The 17,975-nt window shown below is 48.7% G+C and overlaps 1 long non-coding RNA gene across 4 annotated transcripts in view; it reads left to right on the top strand.

Moving 5' to 3' along the window:
* The window catches only part of LOC139992274 (uncharacterized), a 201,145-nt gene that overhangs the window by 70,402 nt on the left and 112,768 nt on the right, over positions 1–17,975 (top strand). For all 4 annotated transcript variants that reach the window (XR_011801061.1, XR_011801063.1, XR_011801062.1 and 1 more), the window contains exon 2: positions 12,654–12,971. This is a non-coding gene — a long non-coding RNA (uncharacterized lncRNA). The remainder of the gene's footprint in view (positions 1–12,653; positions 12,972–17,975) is intronic.

Genomic DNA, 17,975 nt, shown 5'->3' on the forward strand with positions numbered 1-17,975 from the left:
GGTTTCTTGTTTGCCGCGTCCATGTCAGGATGTTATTTGTCCTGGATACCCGTGGGATACGGTGACACAGCCCGTACATCGCTGTATCAAGCACCCCCTTCCAGACCGTTCCTTTTGGTGGCTAGCACTCGAGACGTGGAATTCCCTCCACGGCGACCCGATCACCGAAACTCGCGGCGCTCACCCTTGCTCCTCGGGGTAATATTTAATTTCTTGCCCGACTGATTTCCTCCGCCAAACCCTCCGAATACTTCCCCAAGGACTTGGAATCGTGCGCCTGCTGCGCCACCGACCGGCCTCCGCGTGATAAAATACCGAATGAATGCTCTTCTCCGAGGTATTGCCATTTTTTCCCCCAGCCAATCTTCTGACCATTGGACGCGTCACGTCTCCCTTTTCCGTGCTTTTCCTCTGGTCTACAGGACCGATCACAGCCCGGTTGTACGTTCGTGTACGAAGGTTTGCTGGGGAAACCGCGTATGCTAAGTTTCGTCTTACCTGCCGTAGGATTTTACAACATTTACAAGAAATTGATTGATATCAGCGAAGGCTGCATCATCTGGCGTGGTACGTTTCCCTGATTGAGCTCCGACCACTCTTCGAGAAACGTTCTGTACAATGTGTTCGATTATGCTCGATCCGTGTTTCAGTATGCGTCCTCCGGGAAACGCCGGACAGAATAAACGGACTTCTGCGATCTTACTCGTGTATTAAGAAACTACCTGACGCGTGTTCCTGCATGATAGTTCATGAAGAAAAGAAGGAAGCACGATTGACTCCGCGAGAAACAAATTACACGCGAGTTGTCATCTTGTCATGGACGGACTTTTCTCTGGAGGGATGTAGGCGATTGTCTTTCTTTACGTTCCCTTTATTCTCCGGCGCATAATTGATTCTCGAGCCGAGACTTTCCTCTCTTCCTCGAGTTTTTCAATGTCTAGCGGAGTGGAAGCAACGAAAATTCGGCGCACCCGATATCAGCCTCATCCATGACTCACCCCGCTCTCACTCACGACTCTTTCACATTCACTCGTTTCTCGTCTTCTCTTCGTCTCTTCTGTCTCCTTTCGTTTCCCAGCCACTCCCCTTTCTTCTTCTTTTATCAACCTTTCGATGCACCCTCGTTTTACGCGCTACATTTGCTAATAACGAACGATAAACTCGCATGTTCACGACTGCGTCGCCAAGATACGCGGAGAATCAACCCCTAGTTGTTACGAAACTTCGTGATATTTCTGTGAATGCGGTCGCCCGACGGCCATCCGCTTCCCTTGTCTTTCATCGAGAAATCTCGTGTCTCTTTCTTCTTCTCTCGCGTCGATCTCGGCTTTCAGTTGATTTTTCTAAGGACTGGACGATGAAATCGCGAGACATCCGGGACACAATGGGCTGGTTCGTGAAAAAGTTGCTTGCAAACTGTTTACACCGCGACATACGACGTGGAGGGCCTCTTTCATTCGAGAAGCTTTATGCCCAGGGAAACCGTATAATTGTGGCACTCGCGGCTCTGCCGCTCGCGGAAATACTCGGGGAAAAGTTCGTCGTAGCTGCTGCGGCGAAACTTCGCCGTGGAAAATATCGCGGCGGTTAAAGACCGCGAAGAAGCCGCACCGGAGAGTTGGTACGATAGAAAGAGTCGTTGATGTTACTCGAGTTCTCCCGTGGAAAGAGCTTCGTTGTTGCCGTTTTTATTGTCGAGTCGTTTGCCAAAGAATCGTCGGATGGACGAGGAACTCCTTTACATTTTTGTCGGCTACGGGAGATACCTTGGCGCAATGAGCGAGAGAGAGAGAGAGAGAGAGAGAAAAAGAGGAGGGGAGAATCTCGGAAAACATTTTTCTCCGCTTCAATTATAAATTTATTATTCGTCGCTTTCGCGCGTGGGTTTCGAATGAAAAATAAATCGGTAAAGGGATATTTATCTTTGAGAAGTAAGTAACGATCCCGTGGGAGTTCTTCCCTGAACGTAAGATAGGTATAAAGCGTTCTAAACGATTTTGCGGTTAATAATGTCTTTCAAAATTAATGGCCTCCTCGGGTACCTCTTATATTTCTTACATCTCCTATGGACAACGGAAAGTAGGTTATAGAAGTTCACGTTTCTCCGTTCGACGACGCGACGTTCGAGCTCGTTCCGGTTCTTGTCTTTCACGTTCATAGCCGTGAATTTTTCTTTGTCTTGGTTTAATTATCGCGTAATTACCTCTGCGAGTCTGGAAACGAATTTACCTCGCGTGTCCCAGGCACCGTCTAATCCCAGCGAGGCGAAGGTTTTCGTTTGAAGAGTTAAAAAAGTCAGAAGGAATACAAGCGTCGACGAGATTCTCGCACTGACCTGGTATTTCCGCGTTTCTCGATTAATGCCGCTCCGCTGATCGACGTAAATTCGGTCAATTCGACAAAAGGAAAAGGGAGGATGAGATGCATGACACTGTATCGTTAACAAGGCAAACGATACAGCATACGACGCTTCTAGAGAAGATAAACTTTTCTTTGTACCTGGGGAAATCCTCACGAACACTCCGCTGCGTTCTGTGGATACAGCGGAGTAGTCTCGGACTCTTACGGACTAAAACTCCACGATGGCCTATCTACGCGTTTGACAGGAGTGCCCCGGGACTTCTTGCGAATTACTGGCGGTGCACTCCCCGCGTCCTCTCGCTGAGCCAATCCTGTAAACTACCTAACTGATTAACCGTGGCGTTATGGGAGGCCATTACCCCTAGCTACCCTGCCTGCTAGTCGTCGCCCGAGGGGGGCGGCGGTAGCGTGGGCCCTAAACCACCTGACCGTCACTCTGCGCTACGGTACTCTACAAGGGTGAGAGCTTCTTTTTCTCTCCCTTTCTGCCCGCTCCTTTACCATCATAACTTGCTCGCAAAAGGAGCGAACAGTCTCGTACTCCTACCGCCAAAAAGTTCTTTTTTTTTTACGCAGAGGAAATCTTCATAGACACCTTGGTTCCTTGCGGGGGAGGAGACGCGAGGACACAAGGTAGTGCCGGATTTTTACCGGCTAAAACCTCCACCGGATGGGACAGTTAACACCATGAAGATAGGTCTGTCGACCTGGTTTTGTCTAAATACGCAAATGGAATCGTGGAAAAGGTAGGGAGAGTCCTAAGTTTCCTATATGGGGAATTTTTGGAAAAACTTCGTGTAAGAAGACACACATTGCAGGGACGGCGAGATTCGAACCCGCGTCGCACTACCATCCAATCGGAGCCCAATGAGCGTAGCTGTTTGCCCCACCAGAGGAGATAAACCTGGCACGCAGACAAGTCCACCAGCTGGAATAATAGCGGTTCTCGTTTCGTTAACACCTTCCGCTTTATTTTCTTCTTGTCTACGCGTTCCTTTCCACGTCCCTCCGGTGTATCCACGGGCCAGAAAAATTCTCTTCTTTGTTTCGCGACTCGCTTTAAACTCGTACGCTTTACGAGGAGATGCGGCGCTGCCTGTGTTCCACTGCCAGCCAGAGAACGTTTGGATTCAAAGCACCGCCTAGTCCTGAAGGTGTTACGGATTAAGACTCGCGAGATAATATTTTTTTCATTGTCCCTTTTCTCTCTAGCTTCGTTCTCTCTTTTTCTCTCTCTGACCAGAGCTCGTATTGACCTCGTGAAAATTCGTAGCTGCCGCTACGTAATAAATCTCGGAGCGGAAACGACGGAGGAAAGAAAGACAGGGCTCGAGACGAGGAGGAACGTGACGAGGGGGAGACGGGACGGGTCCAAATTGAAATAAACTTACGAGGCTTCTGCAAGGACCAGGGAATAATTCAGACTGGCTGCAAGGAGTTACAAGTTAGCCAATAAACGTCGGCCTCATAACTCCGCGAGCCGTAATGGATACAAGTGGCGGTTGTGTGCGCTTCTGCTCGACCCTCTGGCATCATCGCCATCCTCCGGTACTCTATGCCTCGTGTAAAACAAAGAAAGAGACTCTGGAGCTCTCTCTGCGCGGATGAAAGGAACAGCCAGCCCGCGAAACTATTAACGGACTCCGCCGATCGATAAGCCGCCGTTCATCCGTCCCGCGTTTCCGTTCCATTTTCTCGGAATCTACGGGATCTTGGCCATCTCGGCTGTGTCTGCTCTGGCAACTTTTCGCCGATATCTCCAACGTATACGAATATTGGCGCGTATATTTTTTCGAACGTCGCGAGAACATGCAAATAGCCGAAAGCTGGAACGAAAGCGACGCTACTCCTTTTCCGGATGAAGAAATGAGAAACATTCTCCAGCTTCGAACGGTAATGCGATCTGTTTGTTTCTCTGGCGGAAGTACGGTAACTTGGAACGAGCCATTACTTCTTTTTTTCATTTCGAAGATACACGTACTCCGAGGACCAAGCTAGCACCAGTCTTCCCTTCCAATAAAACGCTTTATCAAGATGGCAGAAACAATTGTCTCTAACGAGGTATATCTACGTCTGACAAACATCGCCAAGATAATAGACACTGTATTCAAAATAAAGTATGTGATTTTTCTATCGCTGTACAGATTATTTCTGGTGAAGACTTTCACCGGCGACGATAAAAATTGTCGCAAGTAACCACACAGTCGTGCAATCATGCACGCCTCGCGATTGTTCCGCCGCGACGAAAGCCAGCGGAGAACGGAACCCGAGTAATACGTCGGAATATCCAAAAGGGTTTCTATTGCCTCGAGGATTATTGGCTTTTACCAGAGTCCGTCGCGAGCCAAGACGCGGCCCACGTTGTACTCGCGTCCCATTTGGCAGCGCAGTTTCAATTCGATGCGCCGCGCGCATCTCGTGGATACTCGTCCATCGTATTCAGAGCTTATCGTCTTTCCTCTTTCTTCCTCTATGCGTTTCTGGCTTAGATACTGCTCGCGGTCTCGAAACTGCAAACTGTCTGATCCGCGGACTCTTTGTTTCGATCATCGGTTTATTTCTCGGACTGCTTCGCGTTTTCTTTGGCCGTGATTCCGTGGAACGAAACATTCCGAGTTTCTTTTTATATACCAGGCAGCAGTTTCGTTAAACGAAGACGACGATTCGGTGGACGATGACAAAGAGGTTTGTCGAAAGTTGTCCGAAAATTTCGTATTTGTCGCTGGACGATAAAATATCGCGGATTTAAGCATAGCGTATTTCATGCCGCAGGAAGAAAAGTCGAAGGAAACTGAGACGATCGTAGGAACGAACGTATCGATCTTCCGTGGCAGAAAATTTCTATTTCGACGCGCCTTTGTGCATAGAATCGACTGGACGTATCTGGAACGTCGAATCGCTTCGACGAGCTCGCTGGCTCGATTGATCGAAGATTCTAACAATCCGTGTCGCGTAATGCCCGTATCGGAGTTCGGGGGTTGCTACGTGTCGGTTCTGCCGCTTTAACCCCGTAGTTTGCTATTTGTAGCCGCAGTTCATACGGGTAGGTATCGAACACACAGCCTCGCATATCGGAACAGCCGGTTATAATGCAGATTGAATCGGTGAGCGCGAGCGGCGGCGCGCGCGTTCGAGGCCAACAAGCGGCTGGACCGTGGAGTGTCATTTGGAAACCGTAGCACGGCTCATAATTGAACCGACAGTACAGCCACGGACATCGTTTACGACGGAATAACTAGCTGGCGATAATGGTACGTTGTACGAAAAATTCGGCAAATGATCGCAGTTTGGCAAAAAATCGAATCTGCTTATCGAGATGTACGTTGGTGTTCGTTAATGTACATCGTTAGTAATCGAATCGCGTGTATCTGCAATTTTGGGCAATAGCAAAAATGAGCAAAGATAGTAGAGATCAGTGAAAATAGTACAAATTTTGCAACGATATAACGACGTGTTAGAGAATCTTTTTTTAAATCGATCCCCGTCAACGTTGCATAACAAACAATTATCGCAGCCGCGTATCGACGGTTTACTAATCAAAATTGTTGTAGCGTAATCAAATTTATCCCGAATTCCGTTATCGAATCATTACTAATTATGACCTAATTAACCGCGGATATTGTTCGAATAAATATATTATCAATCACAGTTCCGATTTCTAGGAATTACGCCCGCATATATTTAACCGAATGCCGATCGACGACGCTATATTTGCATCGGATCAATCGAACGCGGCTTCATTATCTGCCAATCATTTTTCTATAGAAATCAATTATATCGTTGCCGGCGATTCTGACAAACGATCGATTGATTATCGTCCATCCTGCTCCCTCTCTTCTATGTTCTCTCTTACCCTTTCCCTCTGCCGTTCGTTTCTGTTCCTCTCGGTAACGTATGATCTCGCGGCGGAAAAATAGCGGCCGCTCGTTGCCGGGTAAAAAAAAAAAAAAAAAAAGAAAAAAAATTAACTGAGCCGCGGGGCGTAGCGTCGAGAGAGCGGAAAAATGTTGCGGCTTCCAGCGGAACGGGGGCTCGTCGAAATTAATGGAGATTCGATCCGCGAATAGGACCGGGCTGCTAGCAGTGTATTTACGCGCGCTCGCGTGCATTCACCATCCACGGGGAAACGGTAATGTCGAAACCAACACGGTTGGTTACGAGACGGGTACGAGACGTCGATATCATTGAACTCGTTATCGGCGAAGTCGAGCGTGTTAGATACGGGACCCAGAGGACGCGCTGCCACATAATTAATAGAGTTATTATTTGTCAGCCGATGACGCTTTGTTAACGCAAATTAAAATCCCATATTTTCCCTGCCACCCCTACGTTTCTCTCAATCCCCTCTTGCGCTCTGTGTTCCGAACTTTTCCACCGTGCCACGCCATTCGATCTGTTTTCGTAGTATCGCTTTTCCACAGGAATCAGGCGTAAAGTTCGCTGTTTGTCGCGTAAACATTTACTTGCCAAGTTATTAATAACCCAAACGCTGTACAACCGGCGATGGTTTTTCCAGCCCACGGCCGTAATACCTATGGCAATCGAAAAGTACACAACGATAACACCAATGCACGGGCTAATTCGTTCCCGTCTGTGAGCAACGAGCCGATTGCGTTCGACCGAAAAACGCGTCGTAGTTCTTTCAATTAGCAGTCTCGTACGTGTGTAAACATCCATAAAACGACGATTTCGAAGGCCTTCGGCTGCTTCGTACGTCTTACATCAACCTACAAAGTCTAAGAAATAACCAGCCATTTTTCACGATGCTTCTAGTGAATACGAACGACGTCAGATGTTCGGTTGCGGCCGCGCGAGATTTCCAGCACGCCGAAACCGGCTGTTTCTGAAAATGTTTCGCTAAATATTTCATCGCGGGAAACAGCGGTAAACAGGATCGTGCGCGGACTCTCTTCCAGAATAACTGTTTTCTTTTAGAAGGTGGCTGGCGTCGTTGCAGCGGCGCGTGCACACGCCCTCCGGTTCATAAATATACACGCGATTCGAGAAGTACGGCTCTGTTCGCCGCGCTGCGCCGTGTCCCGTATGTACGACACTGTAGCAGCTACTTGGCATACATAATCGAAGAAACCGTAGGCATCCCGGCGTGGTTCTTTAAATTTACCTACCGCTTGAAAAACGTGGTCGCGCCAGTTTTCGCGCGTCTTAAACACCCTCGGCGTTTTTCCCTTTGTTTCTCTTGGCCGAGACTGTTCGGACGATCTGTTGCGAGCTTTTTTGCACAAACGATACAGTAACAGTGGCAATAGCTGTTAGATTAAGTTAGTTAGATAACGATTATTATGGAAAAGTTGGCGCAATACCGTTCGCTCGTTATCGCTTTCCGATGAAGCGATTTCTCGTTAGCCGGAGATGGCCGGAAAAAACAATTATTAATTTCATATACTTATAGGGAAACGCGTTATTTACGGTCAACGGTAATAATAATCGATGCGGCGGTGCTGTGAGATTCGAACAATTTGTCAGACTTACGGCAGCCTATTTCCATTCCGGAAAATGGGGCACGTTCGTATAATCGGCGCGGCGTGCCAATAAAAATAACCGCGGTTCGGGAAAAAAGACTTGGCTCGATTAATTGCCCCGTGGAAACCGGCGAAACGTGGAAAAAGGAGAAGTCGTATAACCGAACGAGCCTGATAACAGAGGAAGGAATGTGGGTAAACGAAAAATTCGAACGAAAGAGAGCGAGGGAGGGTGTAAGAAATGCAGCGACGCCGCCGATGGCAGCTGCGTTAACGCGATAAGTCGGATTCCGCGGGCTAATGAAAGGGCTGACGATCAGTTCACGATGATCGATCGTCGATATTTCTGGAAGCGACGCGACGCGGGGAAGACGTACCCGCCTTATCGCGATATCGAGTAATTTACAGGGGGCACGTAATGGAGATTCCTGAGGCCCGGGGATTGACTGGTCCGATAAATTGCCATAAGGCGTACAAAGGGCGCCGGAGAACGAAGGGTGCGTCTGGCTGCTAACGAACGACGGAATGGCATCGCGGGACGCGTCCTTAATAATGCCGGAGTGCAGTTAGCGACACGTTTCCATGGCCCCTCCGAAAATGCTACGGACGCAGAAGAATGCGAATGTGAAGGGAGGCGTTTGCACTGTTGGCAGGGTGTGGGGATCGATCGTTCGCTCGGCCGTCGCACGACAAAAGTACAATCGATACGTTTTGCTCCAGCGCGAGATTAAAGATCGATGGAGACGGTGACAATGGAGTTGGCTATAGAGTTCCGTAAACGTACGCTTTGCTCGTATCGCCGCGACACACGAAACCAACCCCCGTGACAGTGACACGATCGCCCGCGCCATCGCCCCCTTCCGGAAAACTTTACGATCAAGTTTCCTCTGGAAAAACCGATACCTCTTATGGCCACTGTAAGAAGTTCGTTAAACTAGGATTTAAGAACGTTTAAGGTATATACGAGGTCCATTCGTAGATCATTGGATTATGGACGATTGCTCTGGAAAGGAGATCGCCATTACCCTATCCCTCGTCTCGCAAAATCTGCCAGCGCTGCTTTCCCTAAATATAGTCTTGGCAAACCCGGTCCTTCTATTCAATGGGCACAGTTGCCTTAATATAACGAGCATTAATATAATCTTGTCAGGGAGGACAAATCGCGCCCACGTTTCCTGGCCTGGACAAAAGCGCAGTTTCGTGAACGAGCGATTTTAAACACAATAAGGAGAGAGACGTTTCTTCTCTCTTCCTCTTTCCGTGTGTATCGTTGCGGCTCGTGCCACACCCACAGCTCGTGGGGTCCCAGCCAACTCCGGGCCCCCATTATGCTCGGAACACAATCGCTAAATTGTCAGAATTACCGAAAGCAGCAAGGGGGCGGGCACGGAGCCGAGCTGGCACGGGGACATCTGTCGTGGCGTCAGCTGACGGATTCCTAGCCGGTTCCACGGGAAAACTTGTCCCCGTAGTTCCGTAATTAACTGGATGTCTCGCGCACGAGTCCGCCCTTCACAACTTCTGCCGCGAGTCGTTCGCATTATCTCGGTCGCGTACAGCCTGTTATCGATGCCATTGTTCCGCGAGACTACGACGAGAACGCGATTCCCGCCTCGACTCCGTCCTTCGCGTCTTCGAAACAATGCCGACGACGGTACGTCGATCTTGCGCGAGAACTAGTGTCTCTTTGACGAACCCTCGCCCCCGTTTCTCCTATAAAACGTACGGTTTAATTACCCCTTTTGTCCAAGTTGTTGGTCTAATCGCGTTATATATACACATATATCTTTAATCGACTATTAAGTTGAGAAAATTTGTATCCGGTTGATCGAAACGATCGCTTGCATATAACTTTTGAATAAGTTTTGTAGAAATTACGTTAAACTACTATACTCGATGAATGTTACACGCAGAGTTGAACGTTCCTTTAAAGGAATTCCAAATATTTCTCCTTCGTTCTCTTTATATCCAACTACCATTCTACTCGCTCGTACGATTCGTTATGCGATACAAGTTGGCGAAAGAAGCTACGAACTTGCCAAACAATCGAATGTTTTACGGTGTAACGAAACGATGAAATACCTACGAGTGTCGGACGCAAGCTTCGTCTCAATACGTTTCTACGTTCAACGAGAATTTGCATTTCACGAGCATTAACGCCTGATAAGAACTACCCTGCATTTCAGGCTACTGCCAAACAACGTCTGGTACAAATTGCAACGACGTATTCCGTGCGAACGCTAAACAGGAAACGGACACGACCATCGGGTGAAAACGGTCGGAAGAGCGTGGTGTATCGCGCGTCCGTGTGGCTTGAGCGTTTAGAGACGAAATTTGCAAAGGGTCGAGCGACCGTTAACGAAGGAATTCAAACGCTTTACGTGCACGAGCGAGCGGGAGGGAAAGAAATTACGACGATGGCAGGCGTAAGAGCATCCTTTTCCCCAGGGGGATTATAATATTCGCAGAAAGACACGAGGTGACCGCGTAGGTCGGTGTTACTGGAAGCGTTGATGGCAGTCTCACGGTGGGGAACGCGTCCGATGCTCGGTCCAGACTTTACGAGGGTCAAGCATTTTCTAATTAAGCCGGTCCTAGCGCGTAAAACGTTGTGCCACCGCTCGAGCAGCGGCCTCGCCACTTCAAGGACCGTTCTCGCCACCGTTTCGCCGAGGGTTAATTCACTCAGCCACCCTCCGGCGATAAACACGCGTCGGAATACCGCTCCGTAGAGACTCGTCCACTTGGCAAAACCGTGAAATCGCGACGGAAATCGTCGTTGCAGGCGACCGTTGCGAACCTCGTCCACGCGCCATCAAAAAGAACAACACTCTTTCATTCGTTTCTTCTTTGAAAGGGAAGAAGCTCTCTTTGGAAAAAAGAAGTTCGGATGAAACGAGTGTTTAAAACGATTAAAACGACGGATCGCCGCTGGTCGAATGCGGCATTCGTCGACCTTAAACCGCAGCAAATTTCCAACTTCGCAGACCGTCGAACGTTAGCTACGCTTCGACAATCCACTTAAGCGTGGTTCGGGATTCGAACAATCTTTCGGAAATTCGATTTGGCGCGCACACGACGCGACGGGATCGAGCGTGGAAACGCAACGGTGAGCGTACGTCATCGTCAAACAAAACCAGCTGAATTTTCCGTTCTATTTTCGCGCGATACGCGGCTCGCGTCGAGAGTGTGGTCGCTTTTCGAAATATTCGTTAGCCCCGTGGCCGTTGACCGACCAGAGTGTAGGTGAAATATTTACTTACAGACGGTCAACAAATTATTTTACAGCGCAGTTGTGCAGCTGAAAGTGGGTTGTAGGGGGTGGTGAAGGGCCACGGGGATCGGACAAATTCGCGGAATAACCGGGCCCAGAGCGAGGCGCGTTCGGAACGTCTATTAGCCGCACCCTCGTTAGTGTCTATTTCATCTACAAACTTTATTCGCGTCGCACGGAAATCGAATTACGCGTGTCGGGCAGCCGCGCGGTTCGTATCGATGGCGCATGGATTCTCATGCCGGTTGAAATGTTAATGAACGATGGAAATATAACGACGCACGGGGGGTTAAAGCTGAGCGGGGCAGGTGAGCAACGACCGAGGGCTGGTTTGGGTAGAGATGTGCGGTGCATGCTCGGGAGAATGGAAACGAGTGTCGAGGCAGCGGGTAGTTAGTCGGGTCGGTAAATTACGCGGGGGCGGTAGGACGCGTGGCAGATGAGAATGGAAAATTAGCGAAACGGGGGATGCGGCGCTATCGTAGGCGCCATCCGTGCGTTTGTTTATTATTTACATCGATATATTTCACGCAGGGTGAGAGCGTGTGCTCGCCACGCATGAAGACATCCATCGGTGCAACACGATCACCTGGCGATTCGTGAAAACGAAACAACCAACGAACGGCAACGTGAAAAGGGAGAGAAATGGATGCCGGGGCAACGGGGAGAGGAAGGTAATTATCGGTGGTCCCTGGCGATACGCTCGTGGCGTTTCATTACGTTTTTTAATTAACTTTTACCCGGCCCGTGAATATATATCGGCCGGCAACAGCAACCGCCCACATATTCGTACGTTTATGCATGGATTCACCGTGTCCATTTGTTTTCTTTCGCGATCGCTATTTATTTTTTTCGGTTGCCAGTCAGTCGTCGTAACAGCGCCGGCGGGCTCCGAGTCGAGCCGGCACGACGCGACGCGGCGAACCAAAAGAACGCTTCCGTTCCGGCCAATTTCAGGGGTAGCGCTCCTCCGATGACTTCTACGGGAATTTAATTAATTCGTTCTCTTACCAAACGACCTCCTTCGAGCCAGGCTTTTAAGCCTGCTCTACGGAATCGTCTTTCCAATGATCCTCTTCTTTCTTCCGTGTAATTAAGAAAACAACTGCGAGGGAAACAAGACGAAATCGTGGACGGTTGATGCTCGATCGCCGAGGGTAGAAAAGAAACGGAGCGAGCAAACGGTCATCGTGAAAGGGATCGACGAGGGGAAGAACGGTGGAAAGGAGGTAGAGAAGGGTCATTCAGCGGAGGATTATTAAGTAAGAGTTCCTTTGGTTCGAAGCCTCGAGGAAGAATGGGGATTAAGCGGACGCTCGCCTTCTTTTGTACATGTGACTTTCCAATTAAACCTAAACTATCCGTTTAAGTAGGTCAAGATGGCAATTTCAATTCCTTCTACGCCATCGATACCGTTGCAACCGCCAAAATAGTTTCCAATAAATCTCAATTTTTCGTTGAACGCGGTTCAATGGCGCGTAACGTTTTATGCTTTACACACCGAGAGGATTAATAAGTTCGTCTATTTTTGTGCACAGGTTAGCGCAATCGCAAATACAACGATCGTTCAGCTCTACCGGCCGTGCAGCTAATTTTTCCAACGACGTAATCGGACTTACAACAAGTGAAGCGACGTCGTCGTTTCAGGTGTTTCCCCGTGACCGGTCAGACGTAGATGCGTTCGTTAAACTCGAAACGTGACTGCACCGGTCGATAGTGAGAGGGACAGAAGCAGGATCGAAGAAGCGAGAGAACGCGGAAAGCTGAAAATCCGCATATTCACAAAGAGCACGCACTCGCCTAATCGCATTAACAGGCAATGGGGATCGGTCAAAGGACTTCTTCTCGCTGTTCCGGTGAGTTTCGATCCTAGCTACGTCTTTCTACAGGGTGTCTTGAAAGTGGAATGTATCGATACGAAGTTTGTTGCTTTCCGTCTTCATCTGGAAACCTAGTAATCGTTATAAAATTTAAAAGCTCGTGCGATATTCTCGTATTGCTTAGAATAAATGTACCAGGAGATGTACTTGGCTATAAGCGATTCATAGTAAAGGCCAACGTCGACTCGAACGACATTTCTTATCCTCACTTTCGGAACACCCCGTACATCGACTATTTGTCGATCAATGAACGTCGACCACTCGATGGTTCCGTTGTCGAACGACCACAAGAGCGTCCGCGAGTTTTCATATTTTCACGCTAAATTTGTCCCATCGCTCGACCGCACAATGCGTCGCGTCTAAACGGTCGCTTTTCCGGTGGATTTTGGCCACTATAGTCATTGACGGATTACCATCGCCCTCGGGGTCTTCCACCCTCTGCCTTTCAAGTTCTTAACCACGGAGCCGTCTTCCCAAAGACGACAGGACCTGCTTTTTTGAATATTCACCTTGTAAAACGCTGATGAGAATCGTTTAAGGCGATCATTGTTCGCGAACGAAAAAATACGTCGGTTTTTCTGTGACCAACTACCGAGTGCCATTCTTTCTCCTTGCGATTGCCACTCGTCCAACGGCTCACCCCCTTAGCCTCGACGCTTTGATCCCTGTTTCGCTTTCTTCTTTCCCTCGACCTTTCTGTTCCCCCAATAATTCGATCAACGTGCTGTCACTCTTTGCTACGGAAAATCTCTTTTAAAAGATGGAATACAAATGCGTTTTGTAGATTTCTAAAAAGGCATTTCTGTCAGAGGAAATAATTATCTTCCAACGTTTCCTCCATTTTACTGTCTTTATGCGATAAAGCGAAATATTCGAGTACATGAAAAACAAGTGGACAATCTGATTTCTTTGTAGCAGCATCGGCGACTATTTCCAACAGACTGTCAAATCGTAGAAAGGGACACCTCGTTCGTAAGAACGTTCATGGACTGGAAGCAGAACAAAGGACAAAAGAACTGCGAGCTCTCTATCCCTCTCGATTCCGCGAAAGTCAAACGACCGCGTTCTACGTTTCGTTGCACCCTCCTCTCTGAATCTTCTTCCACTTCCTCCTCCTTACTATTCGAGCGCACAAACTATTCCTTTCGACAACCTATATCCTATTCCACGGCGAATGGATACTAGTCATGAATTCCCTTTTCTTCCTCCAACTTGTCCGCTCTCTTATCCGCTACTCTGCTGCTGCGATGTCTTGCCGCGCCACCGAACTTCCGGCCGACTCCTCGACTGACCGTATTTCCACGCGGCTGACCTTCTTACTCCCTAAGACTTCAAAGACTCGTTGTTTCATCGTCGATCGTTGGCTACGAGCGAGTCGAATCAAGCGATGAAACGTAACGTCGATCTTTTCTGTCTCGCGTTAACGACCAGATCGCTAGGTTTCCAGGACAGCTCTTTCCAAGCGATTCAGACCCATCCAGAATTGCTCTCTCAACTTTCGAATTCAATCCTTCGCGTCGTCGATAATCCCAACGATCGTAATAGACAGGGCAGACACGCTTTCGCATGCATTCAGCGAAAAATTGCACGGATCGAGTCGATCCACCGACGAGAATCGCGTCGACGATCCGAGCGAACGTTTTCATAGCGCGGTGGCGCACGGCTCGACTCGGCTCGGCTCGGCGCGAACGCAATAACGTTCGAAATATTTAATCTTTATAATCCACGAAATGGCGTGTCAACCGGGAAACGTTGGGAAACGCTTTATGATTATCTGCATACGGTTTCAGTGGATGTTATCGCGATGCCTGTTCCCGACACGGCCGGTCGCTCGAGGTATCGTAAAAAATTCCTCGGCTGATTCGCAGATTAAATCGCGGCATAATCCGAGCCGCGTTCCATTTTGCGCGTGAAGCATTAAATATCTCTTCCGGGAGGCGCGTTCTCTATTTCGACGCTAGGCAGAAGCGCAAACACCGACGCGGGTAATAAACCAAATAAAGTTTCGCGGCTCGTTCGTTCGCCGGCTCGGTCGCTCGCGTGATAATCCTGCGTGAGCTAACAGACGAGGGGCGAGAGAAGCGGAGTGGGCAGCAGTGGGTGGCATGGCTTCCGAACAGGTTTCGAACCAATTTCCAGCTGAGTACGCTCGTGTCCGACGAGTAGGATTCTTTCTTCTTTTCCCCGCGTCCCTTTACTCTCTCACGCCTGTCCACTGGAAAATATAAATTATTTGGGAATTAAGTTAATTAAACGACCGGCAATGGATACGGTTAAAACGGAAGCAAGGTAAAAGTCACCGGCCGAAATAGCAGCGAAGGACGCTCCTCTATCGTGTTGTTATTATCGTTCGTTCGTTTGCACGCTTTCAACATTTTCAGATTATTCCGCGTTTCTCCGGTTTTCTACGTGGATATTTTTCTCTGGAAACGAGAAACGCTTGTTTATTCTATCTTTTATGCAACTCTCGTCGATCATACTTACGCAACATGTCGTGAGATTCTTTGAAAATTGTACTCGGAAGACTTCTCATTTATAAGTCTTCCTGTTTTATCGTTGTATCATCCACCACATTCTCCCCTCTATTCTCCTTTGCGGTAACAATTTATTAAAAATCACGTACAACTTCACTGACATGGAAATACAAAATACCTGCAAAAAAGTCATCGCAAGCTACTCATTCTCTTTATCGTTCAGAAGCTAAATATTCTTCTCCCATCGATCCTTTCTCTTCGCACGAACTCTATTATCCTCTATCCCTAGTTGCCCCAAATCACTGCAGGAACAAGCGGTGGCTACGCCAATAATATGTATTAACGCGTGCTTTACGAGCGGACAATTTCGCTCCAGAGGCTTACTTGGTCGCGCGCGATCCCAAATCCCCAAACGGTCGAATCACATCAAACGCAACTCCGCTAGGATCCTCGGAGTGAATAGGGAACCGATCGAAATCCACAATGTAACTTATTACCCTCCTTCTATATACAGGGTGTAACGCGTATACAGACTAAATGTAACTATATAGAATTGCGACGGATTAAACGGACGTGGATTAACCAGGCTTTCGAAAAACGAATCTCCTACCCGGCCCCTTCTTTCGGCCCCGCGAATATGACGCGTCAGTGGGTCGCTTATAAATCAACGGACCGGAGATTACGAAGCAAATTGCGCTGGTTAACGCGAGCCAAAGATTCGTTGGGGCAGGAGGATGAACGTTTGACGAGGATGTAACGCGAGTCGAAGCTGCAAACCGTTCGAAGGTGGATCACGGGGGTTGCGCCCGTTAATAGCTACGCGATCCAGCGGCGAGGGAAACGTGCGGACGGTGGCTTTCTCGCGAAACATCGCCCCTTTTGTACACGGTGGGAATTAAACAAAGCACGCGCTCTGAAAACGATTCATCAGCAAGTTCTCCGGTAGCGCAAAGAAAACGCCTGGTAAGCCGGCTCGCTTGAATCCGCAAATTAGAATTCATCGCAACGGATGAATTAGAGTCGAGAATTTTTTTAATTTCGTAATATGCAGATTAGCCATTCCGAGGTCGAGAAATTAATTCCGACCGCGTGTTACGCTCGCGCCTAAGTTCCCGCTGATACCAGCGCGAACCGGCGCGCTGATGAAATTTTTATGACCAAAACGAAATTCCGGACGTACCGGTCAGTGTGCGCGTGTTACGAGTTGAATAACGCGTCAGGCCTTTTTTTAACGTTGCCTAATTTTATCCGTTTGGCGCCTTCGTTGATAAAAGAAAAAGCTTACAAATTTACGTTTGGCGGCGCGAGAAGTAACGGCCGGGCGACACTCGAGGCAAAATTTATTACAGAACTTTACAGGATTCCGCGTAAAAGAGAACGAGTAGCAGACAATTATCCAGCTTCCGTTTTAACGATATTTATGGCGCGTTTTTTGCACGTAGTGCACGAGCACCCAAGTGCGCGTACACAGTCGGTGGATGAAAGTAATACGCGATGGAGTCTCTTGTTGATTTACGGGCCGTCGTAAATTTAGCACGCATAATTAGCTCGATTCACGATACGCGACGTTTCGAGAGATTCCCGTTGCTCCATCGACGTGCAACCGGTCGCAATTTTCTCTTTATACGCACCGTTCTGGCTCACCGTCGTCGCTGCAACACGCGGGCGGACTCCTCTTTTTCCCCTCCGCGTTCCTCTAGCCGCGCAGAAATAATATTTCACCGTTCTATCTGGCCTTGTCGCGCGCCCCTGGCATTGATCAGTACTCGATGTCGCGGTGCGCCTGATACCTCCATGTACTGGGTGTCTCCTGTTCGTCGATAAGACACGGCCGATACGCGGCTCAAATTCGTGTAATTTTTCGCGCGCTGTCAGAATTTTGAGGAGATTCCTATCGGACGAAACACGACAACTGCCGTTTGTCCCGTAGATCGCACGGTTTATCGCGTATTATTCTACAGTTGCCATTCGTGCGTAATCTCTGACGAATTTTCAAGCGATCTCCAAATCTGTCACTAACGTAACAACCTATTCGCAATAATACACCAACTACGCGCGTCTGTGTCGACGATCTCCAACTTTCAAGTCCTTAATCTTCGTCAACAGGATTCAAAAGCCAGGCTCACGAGATTTTCGCGTCATCCGAGCAAAATCCATCCCGAATCAGCCAGGACGACGGGTTCACCGGCGAGGCGCATTAGTTTCCTCGCAGACACGTCAGGCCGAGCTGTTTCAACGTGGTTGTACGTATGGAGTGCGTAGATAATGCGGAGGAATGCTTTGGCCGACGGGATAGGGGGTTGAAACAGACAGCGCAAGAAGGGTCCGCTGGCAACACCTTGCGCTGATACCTCGATACACCATAAATTATTATATTCGTATTACGCATCGTCCGCTGTCCTTTGCCCGTGCACGCGTTTCCCTTCGCGATGCTATCCGATCCTCGTGGTCCGCGAGCAGGCTGTGGCGTCGGGAAAACTGCGTCCCATCGTTTTTGCCGCACGAT

This window comes from Bombus fervidus, chromosome 11 (assembly GCF_041682495.2).
Source record: "Bombus fervidus isolate BK054 chromosome 11, iyBomFerv1, whole genome shotgun sequence".
Classification (NCBI taxonomy): Eukaryota; Metazoa; Arthropoda; class Insecta; order Hymenoptera; family Apidae; genus Bombus; species Bombus fervidus.